We start from the raw sequence: 19,667 nt of genomic DNA, 5'->3' as shown, positions 1-19,667 counted from the left end.
AGCTCTATACTGGAGGAAAAATGATGTTTCATTGTTCTTTTCTTCTGGCCCTGTTTCTCCTAAGCTGGACCCTCATTATCATGTCTACCATTGTTAAGGCAGTTGAGGGTTCTTTTGTTATCAAGTACCCAACTGCAATATTTTATTACTACAAAAATATTTCAAGAACGTACTTTTTCCTATCCCAATAAACAAAGTGCTGGGGTAGCTTTAAGGCATTATGTGTGTGCTTAGCACATCTCACTGCATTAGATTTTCTATTTTACAACCAGACTGAAGCAATTAGTTCTTTGTTCACTGACAGCACAAGTTCTGTAGCTACTCATGTTTTTGAATGACACAGTTTAGATCCACCACTTCTGGTGGTTGTATTTGGTATGAAGATTGGCTTATCTTTCCTAGGGAACATGATTGTCACGAGAAGCTGAAGGGTGAGGGGAGAGAAAGAGAGTAGATGCTGTTTCACACAGACTGTGATATTTCCACAAAGGGTTTTCAAAGTCAGTGGAAAGACCTTGAACAGGAGTCTGCAAACAATTAGACACTGGCACAGAGTGGGTGGTGCTGAGAGGATGTGCTTATGGCAACCTGTGATGCTTGGCAGCCCAACAACTGCATTTGGTACTATATGGAGTCTTCTTGGAGCATGTGGATTTATTTTTAGACTTAATGTGTTGTGGTATATAATCTCAGAGGTTACAAATGCGTGGATTAGCAAGAATAGGTCTCTAGGCTCATTTGCCATACTATTGGGAACTTAGTACTGTTAAAGCATTTAAGAATGAGGGATGAACAGAGGATCTTTCACATGATTTTTTAAACATGGATAAGTGTTAGAACCATAACATGTATTTGTATTGAACCCCTATAAAGTACTCAATTTGAAACTCATTTGAAGAACACCCACTGGTATTGAGTTATATCTCATGACAGCAGAAGAGAAAAGATGCAGTACAGGTCAGTTGCCAATTAGGCTTCAGCCTAGTGCAGGTGTCACAGAAGGTACACACTGCACTCTGCACTAGCTTGTTTTATGTGCCATTTACTTGAGGTTTCAATGAAGTTGTCACTTCAGTGCTTTACTGAAATTACAACATTCCTGTGGCCTGCTTCACCTTTGTTAAATGAACTGGTCAAAGAAACATATATTGCCTGTTTTGACACAGATGCACATTGCCTGGCAATGTGTCCCTTTTTTTAAAAAAAATACAGAAAACAGTATTAAAAAATGTCAAGAAATTGTAGTAATTTAATTCTTTTTTCACTATAGTTTTTAGAACAATTCACTGTCTGTAAATCAGAACACATACACTTCTTCCAAAATTTGATTTAATTTGCTTATGTAATTTTTTCTGTTTGCTTAAATATGCTATACTTTACCAATCTCAAACTAAGATTAAACCATGAGACATCAGAGTTCTGTCACCATCCTGCTAGATGATCTTGAACTGTGCAAAGCTCCTCTTTGCCTTTCATTTTCCCTATTTGTTGCATCTTTGTGATCACTGTGAGATCTGCTCAAAAAAGTATTCAAAAATGTTTTGGAAAGGTCCAGATAGCATGACTGCTACTGTAAACTGTCATTTGCAGCTTGTATTGTCATAAATTCATAGCCATATTACCATTGTTACTAGTATGACTACTATTACTCTCAATCAATATCTTTTGAGTTTGAATTCCTAAATATTCCAGGAGCACAAAATAATCACAATACTAATGAAGGGTTTGGCTCATTATATCCAAATTTCCTAACATTTCTATCTCATTGCCTGACTAAATTTTTTTTCTCTTTAAGCTGCTGGAACAACACACAGATTCCTAAAGAATACAGTTTTCTATTTTTGTTGTTCTATTGAGGGCAGATTCATTGCTGCAATTTTAGGCAAAACAGAAGATGACTGTTTACTCCTGTGCTCAATAAGACTAATTTCTCCAATGGCAACATAATTTCAAATATATATATAAGCTTGTCTGAGAGCTCTAAAGCAAAAGTTAAAAGGTGGATAGAAATAAGTGAAGATAAATGGAAGGCTGTCTCACACCAGGAAAACTTTGAATAAGGAGTAACTACTAAACTTTTCTAACAGTGGACTTAAATATTCAACTGGTTCAGAAGTATTTAAATGTATTAGGGGAATATATGGTTCACTTTTCATATTTATTTTATTTTCTTCACCCACTTTTTGTGGATATGATGCCAGTATGATATTTCTAGTCATTTCTTCAGTCAGAAACTAAGGCACACTTCTACAAATGATTTCACTGACAGATTATAAAATAGTGAATTTTTAAAATTTAGAAATCTATTAACCAGAACTGCAGTTTCACCAGCTGGGAGAGGCCCTGCAGTTTGCACCACCAGATAACCACACAGACATTGCTGTTGTGATAGAAGTTTTGTTCTGTTGCACTGTGTGGTGTCCACTAGATGGCTGTCAAAAGTAACAAACAGGATCCAAAATGTATCAGCTGGAGTTGCTTCATGTTGTCCAAAGAAAAAGTCTTTTATGAAAATATGTATGAAGAAAAAAGTTCAGTATTACAGTCAAAAGCGAACGTGAATATAACACTGTTTTTTTCAGAAACGTGTTTATATTAAGAAGTTTCTACAATGCTAAAGCAGTTAAGTGTATTGTTTGGGTCTTTGCCAACACTTTCAGATACAAAAGCTTGTAGAACTCTAAATCAAAACAAGTATTACAACACTGAAAATCAAATAAATTGGTTTTTTGTCTGAATCACGTCTTATTTGTAAGAAACTGTGCGGCTGATTACACTGCAACAAAAGAACAGAGAATCAGAATGGGGAATTAAAGACTTTCACACCATTTCTTTGCTATTTCTTGTGGCATACACTGAAAAAAATTAAAAGTTTAAGATACAAAATAGGATAGATTCTTTAATTTGCCCGGGCAGTGATTGCAAAAAGTCAGTTGTGGTGGCTTCATACTTATCTTTCCACTCCTGTCAAGTTTTAAGGCACAGCAAGAATATGCTGTGAATCAGAAAGAAAAGAGAAACTGAACAACATCTTCATGGAAGTTGTTAGTAAAGAGCATGGGAACTGTTTTGTTTTCATTCCACAAGCAGAAAATGGCCATTTGAAGACAGAATTTTCCACCATTGCTCTTCAGTCAGCTTCAGGCACTTTGCACAGCGTATGCAAACTGAAGCTGACTTTAGTGACAGGACCGTTTAGCACAGGACACATCACAGAATTTTATACGTTCAAAGACCTTTGCTGCAACTCTGAGGATGCTGAAGCTATGAAAAGCCAGTGATAATTGAACACCTTTTGTATCTGCACTTTGACAAAATGTTTTAGGGATAAGTAGATACTGTGTATCTTTAGAGCCTGCCTTATTCAGCATTCAATGATGACAAACATGACATGAGATTAAATTCAGACCTTTTTTCCATGTTTGCACATCTTGCCCACCATCTGTCATCCAAACTCTGTACTGAAATGGGGACAAAGGTGGTTAGCTGTCTTGAGTGACTTCATAGCTGACCTACCCTGTGCCCCCAATAGGACGAGAAGTAATAACATCATAAGCAAACGTGAGGAAGATTATTAGTGATTTGCTTCAGACAATAGTAGGACTCTGTGGCAAGGACAGGAGATGTTCTGGATCCTGGATCTCCAGCACTGCTTCACTGTTAACGACAAGCACTGCTTCTTTGCACATTAAAAGAAATCCTCTGTAGACTTCCTTCTGAGTGCTCAAAAAATGCTTTCCTACTCTCTGCAAGGTTGCTAAAAGAAAAAAATGGGGAGGCCTGTGTATAAAATATAGCTTTTCGTTACATAAGGAATAATGGCATAATGACTATACACAAGACTTTGTAAGTAAGGCTGCACAGAAAATTTTCATGTTGTTCTTCCTTATTACTGAGACTTCAGCACTAATCCTGAGACATTTTGTTTGTTGTTTTGTTGGTTTTTTTTTTGATTTGCGTGGGTTTTATTTCTAGAGAAGTAAGCAATAGTAAAAGAGAGAAGGAAATAAATTTCACCCTAAAATTAAGAATTTACTAGACTTTTTAAGAATTGCACTCCTGATATTTCCCTTTAAGTGTCTCACCACCTTCATCTTATCTTGAAAGCTGAAAGGAGGGAGAGCCAAATTAACTGATCCTCTGAGGACATCTTATCTTTTAAGGCCATCTTTAAATATTAGAGGAATAAGCAAGTTCTAGAGGGGCAAATTTTTTCCCTCATCAAAGGAGTTCATTGTCCTAGAGTCAAGCAATCTCTCCAGCCATGTGTATGTGACCTACACACATCTCAATGACCTTACTTCCAAGAAGTCCTGTTCTGTTTTTCTCCTGGTAACATAATCCCCATGTCACACTGAATGGCTGTATTTGGCATAGCACCTGTAATTCACAGAAATTATCACAGAAGACCTGCCATGAAGCAACTGCCTTTAGGCAGGATCTCATTTAGAGTTAAAACAAGGTAATAAAACTATATGGTTCTGAGGAAAAGGTAAGTTATTGATCGCTTATGCCCCAGGGCTGGAACCTACCACTAGGGTAGGCCATCTGTAGCAACTGGAGAAAGGGAAGGATTGGAAGATGCCTTCAAAAGCAGAATCTGAATTTATTATTTGGATTGCTTGGAATTAAAAAAAGCAGCTGGTCACATGCACTGTGGATGTGGAGGATTGTAAAGAAAGGTCACAGCGTGCCTGTCTCTAAGATCTGGTAGATCTTTAAGACTTCACTTGAGCCTTTTTATTGCTTATTAATAAACTAAGCATTAAATTGAGCCAACAGTTGACTTGGGTGTCCCCTTTTTTTCCCAGGTCTAGTTATTCATAGATGAAAGATGAAAATCTAAAATTTTCTTTATCAGAAAGAAACAAATTGTCACTTCTCAACCCTGTCATAGGTTCCCAGTAGATTTTAGAGATGTTGAGTAGGTTAACCTGCAACAGCAGGAAAAAAAGAAAAAAAATAAAAATAAATCAGTGGATTTATATAATTGAATAGCAGGTCTAAAGTTTATTTTTTGCATTAGTTCTATGCTTGGGACCTTTCAAAATGTTTCTCTACTCAGTGATACAGAAGACACCATATCTCCTTCCTGTCTGTCTTTTCCCTCATGACTAGTAAAAACTAAAAACCTCAGTAAAATAAGGGGAGAAAAAGAGAAATATTTATACTCATATTTTATAAGGAACATAATATAACTCTCTCTATTTGAAGAAAAAAATTGTTTAAATGTGAGCTGATGTTTTTTTCTTTGTAGCATAGTTAACAAAAATTTTGCCTTCCATTACTTGAAAATATTTCCAGCCATTTGTAACAAAATGATATTAAAAGGAACATATGATCTAAATCTGAATTTTCATGTACCACTGTAGAATTCAAGCCTGCTTTCCGCTTGTGGCTTTGAGTTTCCAGTTCAGTGATTCAAAAAGCAAGCCCTAAGATTAACTCCATGTTTAGAAGTGGTGTGGATAGATTTTACGTATCAAAATTCCAAGGAAAGAATACAATGTGACATTCCATGTATTTTTTTTTTTTTTTTAGCAGCAGAATTCAGCTTTTGCTCTTTCATAATTATTTTTGGAAACATCTGAGTGTAGAAGGCTGAATATTAATTAAGTATAATATTACAAGGCTCAGTATTAAAAGCCCAGATAACAAACAAATGGAAGATGTGTGGGACAAAAAAATACAATGAAGCAGACAGGTTTGTAAAAATTAGTCTATTCAAACATGTTAACAAATGAGCTTCACCTATCTATTTATTTCTGTCTCATGATTTTCTAGTAAGCATCTCAGGAAACACAGCCAGTCACTCAAAACAAACTGATTCATGTTCTGTTATAAAGTTTCCAAGCAAGGAGTCTCCTGTGATAACTACTGCATTTCTTTGGTACTTTTCCTTTGAACAGTCTCCTTTTACTCAAATAAAGTGTACTTTCCATAATGTCACATCGTTATTCTTAATTATGCCTCAGCAGTGTATCCATTCAGCATGAAAGCCTTTTTTAGGCACCTATTAAATCAAACTGCCTGTTGCGCTCAGCCATATTGGGATTCCCTTTGTGATTCCTTTTATTTTTTCCCCAGAGAGGGTATCATCCCTCACCTGGCAATTTTTATTCTCTAAACTTGGCTATTGTAAGCAAACATCTCCCTACTAATGTGATGTTCAGATAGAATGCCAGATTCCAGATCCTATCCCATGGACTTGATGTTTTGATGTTTCCTTTAAGCTGAAATAGTTGTCTTATTGAAGTGTAATAAAAATTCAAACCAAAAAACACAAGAGAAATTAAATGCAAAATAATTTCCTAGAAATGTGGTAATTTTTTCATGCTTATACTAGATTTAAGTCACTTTGTAGGGTTTTTCTGATCTAATAATCCTAGTTAAACTAGTAACTGTATTTTTAGACAACAAAAAGCCATTTTTCGAGAAATGAATTGTTTTCTCCAATGCTTCTGGTAAAATCTGTGGCAGCCTGAGGTCTACAAAAAATATTGAAGAACCAGAACTATTTTGAGTAACCTGAGGTAAAGAATGCTGAAAAACAGAATGAGCTGATCCAGACATGAGAAAGAGTAGCGAGCAAACCCAGGGGTGTATCCCACCAACCCACTAAGCCCTGCCACCTGCCATCTCCCACTGCTGAGGGCACTAGTTAAATGCATTTCTAGGAGTTCAGTCTCATCTGGACTGATGATTCTGCACTTTATTAATATCATTACTTGATTACACTCTGTTATCCTTCACTAAAATCATGCCATAATTCTATGATTCTATGATTCTGTGATCTCCGGGGATGGGCATTCACACTTTCTCTGGGCAACCCCTTCCAGTGCCTCACTACCCTCACAGTAAACATTTTTTTCCCAATATCTAATCTAAACCTACTATTTTTCAATTTGAACACATTCCCCCTTGTCCTGTCACTACATGCTCATGTAAATAGCCTTGCCCCATCTTTCCTCTAACTTCCTTTCAGGTACTAGGAGATCACAATTAGGTCACCCTGAAGCCTTCTCTTTTCTAGGCTGAACAATCACAGTTTTCTCAGCCTTTCCTCATAGGAGAGGTGCTCCATCTCTCTAATCATACTGGTGGCCCTCCTTTGGACTTGCTCCAACAGGTCAATGTCCTTCTTGAAGACCCCAGAGCTGGATGCAGCACTCCACATGGGATCTCACCAGAGTGGAGTAGAGGGGCAGAATTACTTTCCTTGCTCTGCTTCCCATGCTTCTTTTGATGCAGCTCAGGACACAACTGGCTTTCTGGGCTGCCAGTGCCCATTGCCGTGTCATGTCCAGCCTCGCATCCACCAGCACCATCAAGTCCTTCTCAGCAGGGCTGCTCTCCATCAGTTCATCCCCCAGCTTGTATTGATAGCAGGGGTTGCCTCAATCCAGGTGCAACAGTCTTGTCGAACCATGTGAGATTCCCATAGGCCCACTTCTCCAGCTTGTCCAGGTCCCTCTGGATGTCATAAATATTGAACCACCTTCAAACTCTTTTTTAAAACAATCACTTTACCTAATTTCTTCAAGAAATTTGAAAACAATACTGTTTTTCTCTTGAAGGTGAGTTCTGATCTAACTATACTTCTTTTTCTGCAGTACTACTTCTTGAGCAGTATTTGGATGCTGGGATACAAAACCAACTCACACTGAGTGTGAACTTACAGCATTAATCTATTGTAATTCACAGTGATATAAATTTTGTCTTATTTTAAAGGTATAAAAGTATAAAAAGTTTCAAAGTACAAAAAAAAATGTTTATTTATCAATTTATAAAAAAAATGCATACCATCTGTCAAGCATAATAATATGCAGCCTTCATAAGATATTAGCTGAGCACCTTTCCTTCAGGAAAACCTAATGTCTAGAAATGAATGTACGAACATGGTTGAGAAGCAAATGTGCCAGAGAAGGAAAATCCAATACACTGAAACAGTTCACCCTCCTCTTCCTGTGAATTCAGTCAGATGCCATTATCAAAAGTGATCAAATGCTTATGTAATCTTTATGAATTATTGGTATTACAAAGCCAACGTAGGAAAAGAGATAGTTCCTCAGACCTGTAATATTTAAATCAATACCCTACAATACTGATGAAAGCACAAAAAATCCAGAAAAAAAAAGGTATAAATATTCTTCTTGGTTAACACTAATATGCATTAGGAAGCTTCCTGGCAAACATACCTTTCTGAAGCATCATCATATATAGCCCCAATGGCAATAAAAACTTGGTATGGTCACAGAGGATAAGATTACACTTACACTGTGCTTAGTGGTAAAGATCTTTGGCAAAGTATGCCCAAGGCAGTAGGTGGAAGGACTAAGCATTTGTGGTTGTCCCATGTTAACCTCCAGTTCCAGAGAGTACAGTATAGAATAACAGAATGGTTTGGGTTGGAAGGGACCAAAGAGATCATCTCATTCAAACACCCCTGCTGTGGCCATAGACACCTTTCACCAGACCAGGATGCTCAAAGCCCCATCCAGCCTGGCCTTAAACAATTCCAGGGATGGGTCATCCACAACTTCTCTAGGCTACCTGTTCCAGTGCCTCACCACCCTCACAGTAAAGAACTTCTGTCTCACATCTAATCTAAACCTACTCTCCTTCAGCTTAAAGCCATTACTTCTTGCCTGTCACTACCTGCCCTTTGTAAAAAGTCTCTCTGCGGCCTTCTTGCAGGTGCTCTTCAGGTACAGGAAGGTGCTATAAGGTCTCCTAAGCCTTCTAAAGCCCTCCTAAGGGCTTTCTCTTTTCCAGGCTGAATAAGCCCAGTTCTCTCAGCCTTTCGTTACAGTAGAAGTGCTCCAGCCCTCTGATCACCTTCACGGTTCCCCTCTGGTCTCATTCTAACAGGCCCATATTCTTCTTAGGAGGAGGTGCAGTGAGCCAGAAGGTGTGATCATCACGAGAAGATGATCTTGCAACCCTCAGCATCACTCAGCTCATAATTATTAAGTCTTTTGCACAGCTGACCTTAGGCAAACATGTCTTTAAAAAATGTGTCTTGCAGAAAATTAATAAGAGTTGTGGACAGAAAAGTCCCAATAGAAGAAACTCAAAGCCAAAACTATGAGAACTCTGCACATAGAACATGGTTTGTTTCACCAGTACAATGTGCACACATAGATATCAAAAAGAAAGTAAGGCCAGCTTCAGAGAAGAGTAGACAGGAGGTAGTTGGATAAGAAATTGCAGTTGTCTCTTTAGGTGTTGTTCTAGATTGCTTATGACAATGAAAGCTCTATGTAAAGGAGATATATTTGACAAGAAAAAATTGCTCTAACTGCAATAAGCAATTACTGGCAATAAATCACATTCGAATCCTACTTCCACAAGAATTTGTGTTGAGATAAGTTAACAGTAATTATCACTGAAAGCAAAATATATATTTTGTAAAGGTGAAAGCTCAAGGTATTAAGGTCTTCAGAGTTATAAATTTTTTCTATCTTGTTTTTTTCAAATTTGTTTCATCCTTTCCACTTCAGTTCAATTCTTTAAATTCTGTGTGTTTGATTTTTTAATATTTGTATTTTTTTTATATTGAATTATTTTTTGGTTTATATTGCATTTTTTTTGTTGTTGAGTTTCTGAAATGTGCTTGATTTTTTATTGATTCCACTTCCCTAGACTTCTACTAACTATATCAAGGTACACATAATGATTTGGGTCCTGGAAGCCCTTTGCCACATCCAAGCAACAACCTTTGAAAGGAAACGAGGTCAGGAGCTAGCCTTGGAAGAGTGCTGAGATTGAAACACCTTGAGACTATGCATTCATACTTATGTTAGACCCTGAGCACATTCACTGAGTACCTGGTTGTCGTGGTTTTGCCCAGTTGGCCAGCCCCTGGGGCTGAGAATGGTTTTGTCCAGATGAATTTCTGGACAAGAAGCCAATTAAAACTCTCAGTAACGCCTTTGCTAATTACATCTTTAAGAAAACGGAAGAGAAGGTGGATTGCGCAGTTGAAATTAAGAGCAGCAGCCATGTAGGAGGCGGTGGGCCCTGAGTGGGGGCTAGGCCCCCTCCCCCCATGGCCCTGGGCCAGGGGCAGGTGTAGCACTGAAGCTCCCCCTTCTCTCCTATAAGAGAGTGAAGAAAAAAAAAACATTAAAAGATGAACTGCTTAGACAGAAACTGCGGCAGAAGAATTCCGACAAAGAGAGAATGGAGTGCCCAAGGTCGAAACTGGCAGCCGGAGGAGAGAGAAGAACTGTGCAAAGCGGACTTGTTTCTCCCCTTTTTTACTCTCTTTCTTCAGCAGGGAAAAGACTGAAAAGTAATCCCTGCCACCTGTAAAAGACTGGAATGAGGCGACCCCATGGTGCTCATGGAGGAGCCTACACTAGAATCAAGTTGCATGAGGAAGTCGAGACTTCATGAGAAGGACTGAAATGAGGCAAAGTTCCATGAAGACTTATAACCTTGAGGAGAATGAGAGCCTTACACTGGAGCAGAAAACGGCTCGGGTAAGGATGTTGGGATCCATGTGTGAGATCCATGCTGCTGTTGAAGATTTGTGAGTCTGAGAAAGCCTTACGCTGGAGCAGAAAACGGCTCAGGTAACGATGCCGGGATCCATGCGTGGGATCCATGCTAGACCCATGCTAGAGAGGTCTATTAAGGACTATTCTCCCGTGGAGAGGGACCTCCACAGGGAACAGAGGTGGACTCATAAGCCATTATCCCCTGTAACTTCATGGAAGAAGATCCATGGTAGGCAAGTGTCCCCTTGCAAGCCTATGGAAGGAAAAACCTTCAGGACTTGGGTAAGCCCCTAGCCTCCGGTCTTAGCCCAGGAGGGGGGTAGGCCCAGCCCTGGAGGCCGATACAGAGCGAGAGAGAAATGAAAGAGTTCCAGCTGCGACGAAGGTGCCACAGAGTTATCAAAGAAACCTGGAACTCCCAGAATGGAGAGAGAAACTGCTTCTCCTCCTTGGACTGATATAAGGGGGGGAGAAGTATTTCTGTATATACATAAGACTTTTACTTAAGTAGAATTGTCATAGATGTAGTTCTTCAGTTGTTTTTATTTTACTAATAATAAATACTCATACTATTTTCCCTAAATTCAGTCTCTTTCGTCTGCATAAACCTTCTCTCAACTAATAATCATTGTGTGAGGGGTGTGAGAGCAAACTGACCCAGAGCAAAACCATGATACTGGTATGTCACGAAAGATAATTCATGTCACTAGTCCAAAGGAAATTATAATCTACAATAATGGATCATTTGGGTCTTATTTTTCCTGATTTTCAGGACATGATTTCAAAGCTATATTGTTACAGTGCCTGATAACATTACTTAAGAGAGCTGCCTGATGTTCCTCCTTATAAGACTCAGTTTTCTTTTTACCATTCCTAAATTCTGTCCAGCGGTGCTGCAATTTTTGTTCCAAGATTTTTTAGAGGGAAAGTGGGTCAACTGTTGACAGAAAGTGGCAGAGAAAATAATATACTTCATATTAAAAACAACATTCTGGAAGCTGTTTACTGAGATATTCTAGTGACTCATATTTTGCAGCACAAGGTGGAATTTAGCCAAGTGCCTGCAAAATACCTTTTTTTTTTTTTTTCCCTGATTCTGTGAACAATGTCATAAATTTCAGTAATTTATAAGCTTAGGCCAACCTAAAGTCAGTCACCTTGGGTGTGTACATTATTGAAAAATATGAAATGATACTCTATTATTTTTTAAAAACCTCCTGTCTTGCTCAGAGTCTAAGAGGACTCTGAGGAGGAAGCCCTTGTTGGTGGGATATTTGTCTCATCATAGCAGAAAGCAGGTACTGAATCAACGGACTACAGAAAAGTATGAGTGCCTTTATCATCAGGAACTGAAAATAATATTTGCCCAAGATGCGGAGCACCTGATAATGAACGAGTCACATCAACTTTATCATATGTCACTAATTGTTTTTCATACTTGGGGTACCCACTCGGAAAGGCTGTTGCTTTATCCATGTGGGCATCAGCACTCACAAACACTAACTCAGAACATATGAGCAGCTGCTGGATGTCAAAGTCCATTCTCTCTCTCATTGTAGCCAAAAGTGAATGCCAATGGAAAAGGGTAAGAAGAAGGAAATTGCAGTGCTACCTCCTCACTGTATCCCAGCCCCTCAATTTCTCACCCTTTTATCAAAACTATGCTCTGAATACAGGTCATTTCATGACAAGGAGATCAAAAAGACAAAGTCCTAGACATCTCATTTTGAACATTCAAGTTAGGGAATACTTTCAATTTAATCTCTGTGTTTTAATTCTCCTATATATTAAGCAAGGATGATAATCATTCCTTCTATCACAAGGATGACAAAAAAACTAATCATCTATGAGAAGCAGCAAGTTGTCATAGTGATGAGCACCATGGAAAAGCATTATAACTACTTTTGCCATAGAAGTGAACAGCAGATTGTCAATAAACCATGTGACCATATAATGAGAAGAAAATAATAGAATACTAAATATCTCGTGAATAGGATTGTATTTATTTTGTTCATTCAGTGATGTAAAAACAATATAGAACCATATAGAACGTAAAGCATAAAATTATTTACGCTCAGGACCAAGGTTCCTAAGTCAGCTGTAATGTTGACTTTTGTGCTTAACTACTGTCATAGGTTTAGTTGTTCTAAAAAAAAAAAAAAAAAACAAACACAAAAAACCCCAACCAAACAAAAAAACCCCACCACAAACCCACACAAAAAACAACAAGGGGGAATTTTTTTTCCTTTTCCCTGCATCACTGTAAAAGAAAGATGTTGAATGAGGAAGGGGTAAAGTGTTTGCCATGGGTGATTAACATACACAAAGGAACTAGCTAGCAGACCCACATTCCAGATTGATAGTCTTCAGAAGACTAGGGGTGGGGGAGGTGATGAGTTCTCTTTCCACTCCTTGGGAAACAGCACTTCGCTTTTGCTCTTGCTCAGGGAGGGTGTGTATGTGGAGGGGTCCAAAGTTCATCTTGCTTTCAGCCTGATCATCTGGCTGCTTCTGCCCGCAGTTTGCCTCCGCTCTCCGCTACCCTGTCCTGGCCCCAACTCAGAACTGCTCGGATTTCATCAGAGAGACTTGACCCATCTGCAGAGGAACCTCCAGTGAAGGAGGGTCACCCTTTCCCTCCTCTGCTCCTGTGTTGGCAGTGGCTTGTGCTCATTGACGAAGGGGACAGAATCCTGGCCATGGCCAGCCACAGACAGCGTAAGTTCACAGGAAAAAACCCCTTTTCCCCCTTTCCCCCTTTTCCTCTTTTCGGTGGAGGGACTTCTCCATTTTGGGCTTTTCCCGCGCACCGGGGCCGCCATGCAGCAACAGCCAGAGCCCAACAGTGCCTCCTTCTGGCCAAAAACAGAGCAACTGCAGGCTCTGCTCCTCCAGTGATCCGACAGCGTCCCCTGCTGATCACGGTTAGAATTGCACAAAAGGCAGAAATTACTGAACTGTTTCCTTTTTGAAGGGGACTTTTGGGTACAGGATTATTGTTTTGTTGGTTTTGTGTTGGTTTGTAGTTCTGCCAATACACATATATCCTTTAATAGCCATAGGCTGTTATCTTTTAGACAGATAATAGGCTTATTATCTTTTATTATCTCTTATTATTTTTATTATCTATTATTATTTAATAGGCTGTTATCTTCTCTTTCTCCACACCTCCTCAATTGGATCCTCTTACTTTCAGATTTACAATTGCTTAAAGGGAGGAGCTTGGTGTTCCTCATAACTCATCCTCCTTAGCAAAATACTTCAGTCTCATTGAACTAAGACAATTTTTCAAGTATAATAACGTGGATATCCGTTTATTGTGTACACATTTGTGCATATTTAGAGAGATGACCTAATCTCTAAACTCTTCCATTTGCTGTTGTTTATCTCATTTTCTTTTTCAGCCTACTGCAGCACTAACAACAATCCCAGACTTCAAATGCAGTGTTGAAGACTTGCCTTCTAATGGTTAGTATTCGGATGAACAAGTGCACACTGCACTTTGGTTACAGTGCATGTTTGATTAACATCCTCTTCACCAGACTTCAAGACAACTGGAACACTTCATTCACAGCTTCATGATGATTAACTACTATTGTAATATAACAATGCTCTTACTACCAATTCTTGTACTCCTATATTCTCTGTTTCTGCTAGTCACTCTTAGATCCCTATTGTGCACATGACTGTTGGACTGTGAAAGCAAAAGCAACAAAGCAAAACCTAGGAAGCTATAAAGTACAGTGTTTTAACTATTTACAAAATAAAGAAAGTATTCATCATCATGGCTAGGTTTCGCGAATGAAGATTTGAGAAAGAAAGTTTTGTGGTGTAAAATTAGCACACATATTACGCAACTCTCATTTGGTAAATTACCTAAATGAGCAGAAGCCTACAAATTCTCAGGGACTATTCACAAATTAACTAGAAACAAGAAAAACATGCAAAACACTAGCTGCTACAGTCTTCAAATGCCACACACAGAGCTAAGCTAAGCATACCTCAGCAAAGAAATTAGTTTTTCTCTGTGAAGGAATGCAGTAACAGAAATACCAGTTTACACTCTGTTTGTAACAAGGCATTTTTTTCCAGTGTTAAACAAACTTAGAAGCAGATTTGATGTAGAGAGTTGAAACAGGAGCTAAAAAAAATACACTTTTTTATATAAATGTAAGTGATCTGGCAAGCCAAAGCTGTTAAAAAATCACTGTGTATTGCAAAACAAAATTAAACATTCTTCACACAGAGCAATACCAAAGCATTCTACTAAAATTTAGAAGTCAGCCTTGCCACATGTAGAAATATATATCTACAGATCTATCAAGGTCAGCTCAAACTTTTCTCATCAATTACAGAGTTATCTGCAAGTTAACACAAATTCCATAGAATGAACTTTGTGCTCCAGTTTGCACTAAGAATTTGAGAGTGGAGATGACTGATTACTTACTGCAGTGCTTGTCCATCAAGCAGCCCCCTGCTGTAACCACTCTTCTGCTGCCATTCTCCATCACGCAAAATGTGCTGCCTTTCCTCATCCTTTCCACAAGACCTCTTTCTAACACCAAAGTAATAAATGTTTAAACTAACAAAAGCATTGCCAAGTCTGGCCAAATCATAAAATCTGCACAAAATTATTAAAATGCCATTTGCTTACAAATAAAAAAAAACACAAATGCATAAGGTCATCTTTTGTATAAAGTACTTTCCTGTTATCAGGAAATCTGTATATGATTTGTTTGACTTTGTGCAAAAAAAAAAAAAAAAAAATTGTTGAGCAACTTGATTCCAAAAGTCTATTTTCTTGATCCTTATGTCATCAGTAAAATTGGGGCACAACATGCTATAATTGCTGGCACCAAGGAGGTGATTATATCATGCTGGAAACATTACAAAATGTGCAACCCAAGAGACCAAGAAGGAGAAAGCCTAGCATCTCACGTCACTCCCTACAGCTAAAAAAATCTCACTGTAACATTGTTGCTTTTGGAACAAGCTTTGTCTTCAAATATTTTCCATGATGTCTGGTTATTTCATCCTTTGAAGTGTTCCCAGGAGAATCAACAATTTTGCCAGATAAAACCTACTTTTCAAGCAGTCCTTTTCAGCAAAACTCAGCCCATACATGCAACGCACTGCCAAACTGACCACACACATGGCTGTGTGGTGATGCGCCTCCCCAGCTGGCACCACTGTAGATGCACCCTTCACCATGCCTAACCTATAATTCTGGTGTAGAATTCATGGTCAAAGTCTTCGGCTATCAGGGAGAAACCTTAAGCATACATGGCCTCCCCCATGCAGCTGAGGGAGGGTCAAATTATCAGGAAATCCTTTGTTTCATTCATTTCTTTTGTGGAAATGAAGTAGGATAAGACCATAGGAAAACCTGTTCTTCCACTGGATGAATCATCCCAAGTAAATAATTTTATCCCCTTCTGTGCTTCCCCTTCCCTACCTGCAAAATGGGAACTTTGTAAAGTGCCAAGAGCTCTGGTTCTTAAAAATAAACAAAAACCCTAAGAACCAATCAGAAAAAAAAAAAAAAAAAAAAAAAAAAAAAAAAAAAAAAAAAAAAAAAAAAAAAAAAAAAAAAAAAAAAAAAAAAAAAAAAAAAAAAAAAAAAAAAAAAAAAAAAAAAAAAAAAAAAAAAAAAAAAAAAAAAAAAAGCCAAACCTGGTACAACTTGAAACTAACATTACTGGGACTAATAACAGGAGCAGTAGAAATATCAGAAACACTATTTTTTAAAAAAAGTATAAAAAACAGATTTGGGTGACAGAAGGGAAATTTAGAAAATTCACTCTTTTTCATCATTTTACTAAATTCCATGTAAAGAAATCAGAAGGGCTGTTTCTTACTAATTTTAGTATATGTACTTTTTAAGATCTTTTCCATAAAAACAAAGTGGAAGACATTGGATTAGGTATTTCTGTAACATTTGAAAGCAAAAGAAGGGAATATTGGAGGGGAAAAAAAAAACCCACACAAGGAAAAACAGACAATAAAACAAATGACAAGGAAAAAAGAAAGTCACAAAAAAATTCTTATATGAAATTTAATGAAAAATGTTTGGAAAATAGGAAAGAAAATCTTTTTTTACTTCAGGTGAGAAGTTGATTAGATTTTTTTAAAATATGGTTTTATTTTTTTGTCCACACCATGCTGTACTTCTATAAGAGATGGAAAATGATGAATTATCTTTTCAGATAGAATTACGTTTTTTTCCAGAACAACAGCAACAACTATAATGACAAAACACCCCCCCCCCCAAACACACAACAAAACAACAACAACAAAAAAGCAGTTAATGCACCAAATGAAACATTACTGAGGTATAAAAGAGAAAATCATGGCAGAGGGCCAAATACCCTACTATACAGCCCTGCCAGGACAGCATATGGGCAAGCATCTCTTCCTGGGAATCTGGTAGTTTTGCCTAAAGGAAACCTTGAGAGTACATATTTTCACACCCCCCCCTCCAGCCATGGTTCTTTGCCAACAGAGGACAACATGCCTATTCATGAGAAAACAGGCTATTAAAAACATAACCAATTAAGAAGGCTTGTGTACTGTTTTCCTCTCTGAATTTTTTTCAGTGACTGTTAAAATTTAAAGCAGTGAAAACAGGAACTAATTTATATCTGACTTCTTTAATGCATGATTAAAGTAGCACTGAGTGAAATACCAATACAGGTCTGCTAATAGAATTAGGTGTCAACATACAAGAGCAATTTAGTAAGCATAAGTTTTCAGAATATTCATGGGTTTGTACAATTTCAGAGATTTCTACAAGCATGCTTGAGATATGAAATGTTTGATTAAAACAAAATAAACTCCTCAGGGAGTACTTAAAGTAGAGAAGAAAGGCAGAGAATCTCTATTTATGCTTCAAGTATTAAAGTTCATACAATTCCCTGACACCTGAGAAAGTGAAATAACCAGTAATGGGATTATCTTTATCATTTAAATCTTCATGAACAATTATGTTAGGCAGTAATATTTGTGATTGTCTTTATAGTCCATCCCTTATGGAAAGCTGGATTTAATTTTTTTCCAAGCAGCTGCAATAAAGAATATTGCACAAGAGCTGATTCTGCAAAGCTATGTTTCAGGAAATGGGTCCTTTTCTTTTGCTCCAATGAATACAGTGTCTGAGGCTAATTTAAAATCAAATGAACTAGAAGATACTGGTTCTGAGCCACACAGAGATAGTACAGCAATGTCAAAGAGGTTCAAGCTGCTCTTAAAATTGTTATTCATCAGGATATGGGTTCCTAATTGCAAATGAATATTTAAACTAAAATACAATCTTATTTTGAAGAAGAAGCCCAAATATTACCATGATCAGTATTTCAAGTAGGAAAAAAAAAAAAGGGGAGATGGCAGAGAGAGCAGCTGGCCTGTCTGAATGTTAAAAGAGCTACAATGTTTGCGTTCAATTGCAATTAATCACCCAGAACTTCTATTTCTAGTACCAGTAACCAATAAGAAAATAACTGCTGATTAGGAAACCAATCAATTTTAGGTGATAAAGCAAAATGTTCTGAAGAGCTACTGGAAACTGAAAAATGCATGCTTCCCATCCATCTAAAACCATGTAATGATACTGGTGGCATAAATACAAACCTGTATTTTACTATGGAAATAAATAATTGCAAGAAAGTTGCAAATGCACAATATCAGTAGCAAAGTCATACAGTCATCTTACTGACATGGGGGAGCTGGGGCGGGGGGGAAGGGAAGGCATTTCTGTGGTGGAAAAGCTGTTTGGACAAGATAAAAAGCTCTGATGGCTTTACAAATTGTCATTTCCTAGTTATTCATTTCCAGCCTTTTTCAAGAATGGATATTCGAAGGAGAAAAATACATTGCTTCACAGCTGTGAACGTCCTGCTTGCCAAAAATGCAAATGCAATTACTATCTGTGAATCAAAGACAAATTATGGCACTGCTGACAAATATGAGTAAGGCCCTAACCCTGGCATGTTCACCCCACCCCTGGAAGTCTTCAGGGCTGGGCTGGATGGGGCTTTCATGAACCTGGTCTAGTGGAAGGAAGGTGCCTCTGTCTATGGCAGAGAGGTTGGAGATAGATGATCTTTAAAGTCCCTTCCAACTCAAACCATTCTAAGATACTATGGCCTTAAGAGGGGGCATAGACCTCTAGGCCTGAAATGCAGATTCATTTGGAAGGGCTGCCTGTGTGTGTATGTCACAATGAACACATCAGTTACAAACTGACTTATACCTAGACGATTATAGTCGTGAGAGAGCAAAACCTTTTAAAAGGCGATTTTGGCATTTGACTTGCCACAAATGTTAAGACTTTATGAAGGCTCAAAGAATGACTCCTAACATTTTTCCAGCTCATGTCTCTGACCCCTAAAGAATGAAAAACATATGTCAGCAATTCAGTCGCTAATCATAGTGTTATACCAAGCATAAAAACAATGACTGTGCCAATATCAACTGACTTCATATGTTTTCTCAAATGTCCTTGACCCTACATGGCATCAAACCTAAACAGTCATTTTGGTCATAATGAAACCCAGGCAACCATGGATCTTTCCTTAACAGTATAGAATTCAGAGCAGATGGCACTGAGGTGACTATAACATCTTGACTAATGTCAAGAGGGACATTAGAACAAAGATCAAAGCAGAAATTAGCTTGGCCAGCATACCCAAGAGGATAAATCAAAAAATAAACTTCTGCAGACTAGGCTGGAAAGGGCACAGCTTCAATATCACTGAGCCAGCCAGCATCATTTTCCAGCTCATTAAACGAAGGGCATCTGAACAGTTTGCTTGAGAACTGACACAGAATAGGTTGAACTTTTTAAAAGTAATTAATTATGCAACTGTAGTGCCTATCACTGATCGTTAGCAAGCTTTGAACCGTGGGTCCCATTGGCTTTGATCCATATTCTCTTATCATGCCTTCCATAAATATTCTAACTTTTAAAAGATGCCTTATGCTCTGTGTATTTCCCCTCAAATGTTGTAATTTTTCCCCTCTCTGTGTCTAGAGGGGAAATTGATTCTCGTCAGATTTCCTCTATGTGTGGGTAAAATGAAAGATTATTATCACCAGGATTTCCTGTGAAAACAGGTAACAGCTATAACAGCCTGGTAAACAATTTTACTGTCCTTAGGTTCTAAA

General features: G+C 37.9%; 1 protein-coding gene across 4 annotated transcripts in view; it reads right to left on the bottom strand.

Moving 5' to 3' along the window:
• PDE4D (phosphodiesterase 4D) overlaps positions 1 to 19,667 on the bottom strand; it is a 357,539-nt gene that overhangs the window by 109,934 nt on the left and 227,938 nt on the right. The window lies entirely within an intron of this gene.

This window comes from Empidonax traillii, unplaced genomic scaffold, assembly GCF_003031625.1.
Source record: "Empidonax traillii isolate 1590-97213 ecotype Southwest subspecies unplaced genomic scaffold, ASM303162v1 scaffold47:size1546949, whole genome shotgun sequence".
Lineage (NCBI taxonomy): Eukaryota > Metazoa > Chordata > Aves > Passeriformes > Tyrannidae > Empidonax > Empidonax traillii.
Note: the sequence above shows the minus strand (reverse complement) of the source record. Positions and strands in the feature narration are given on the sequence as shown.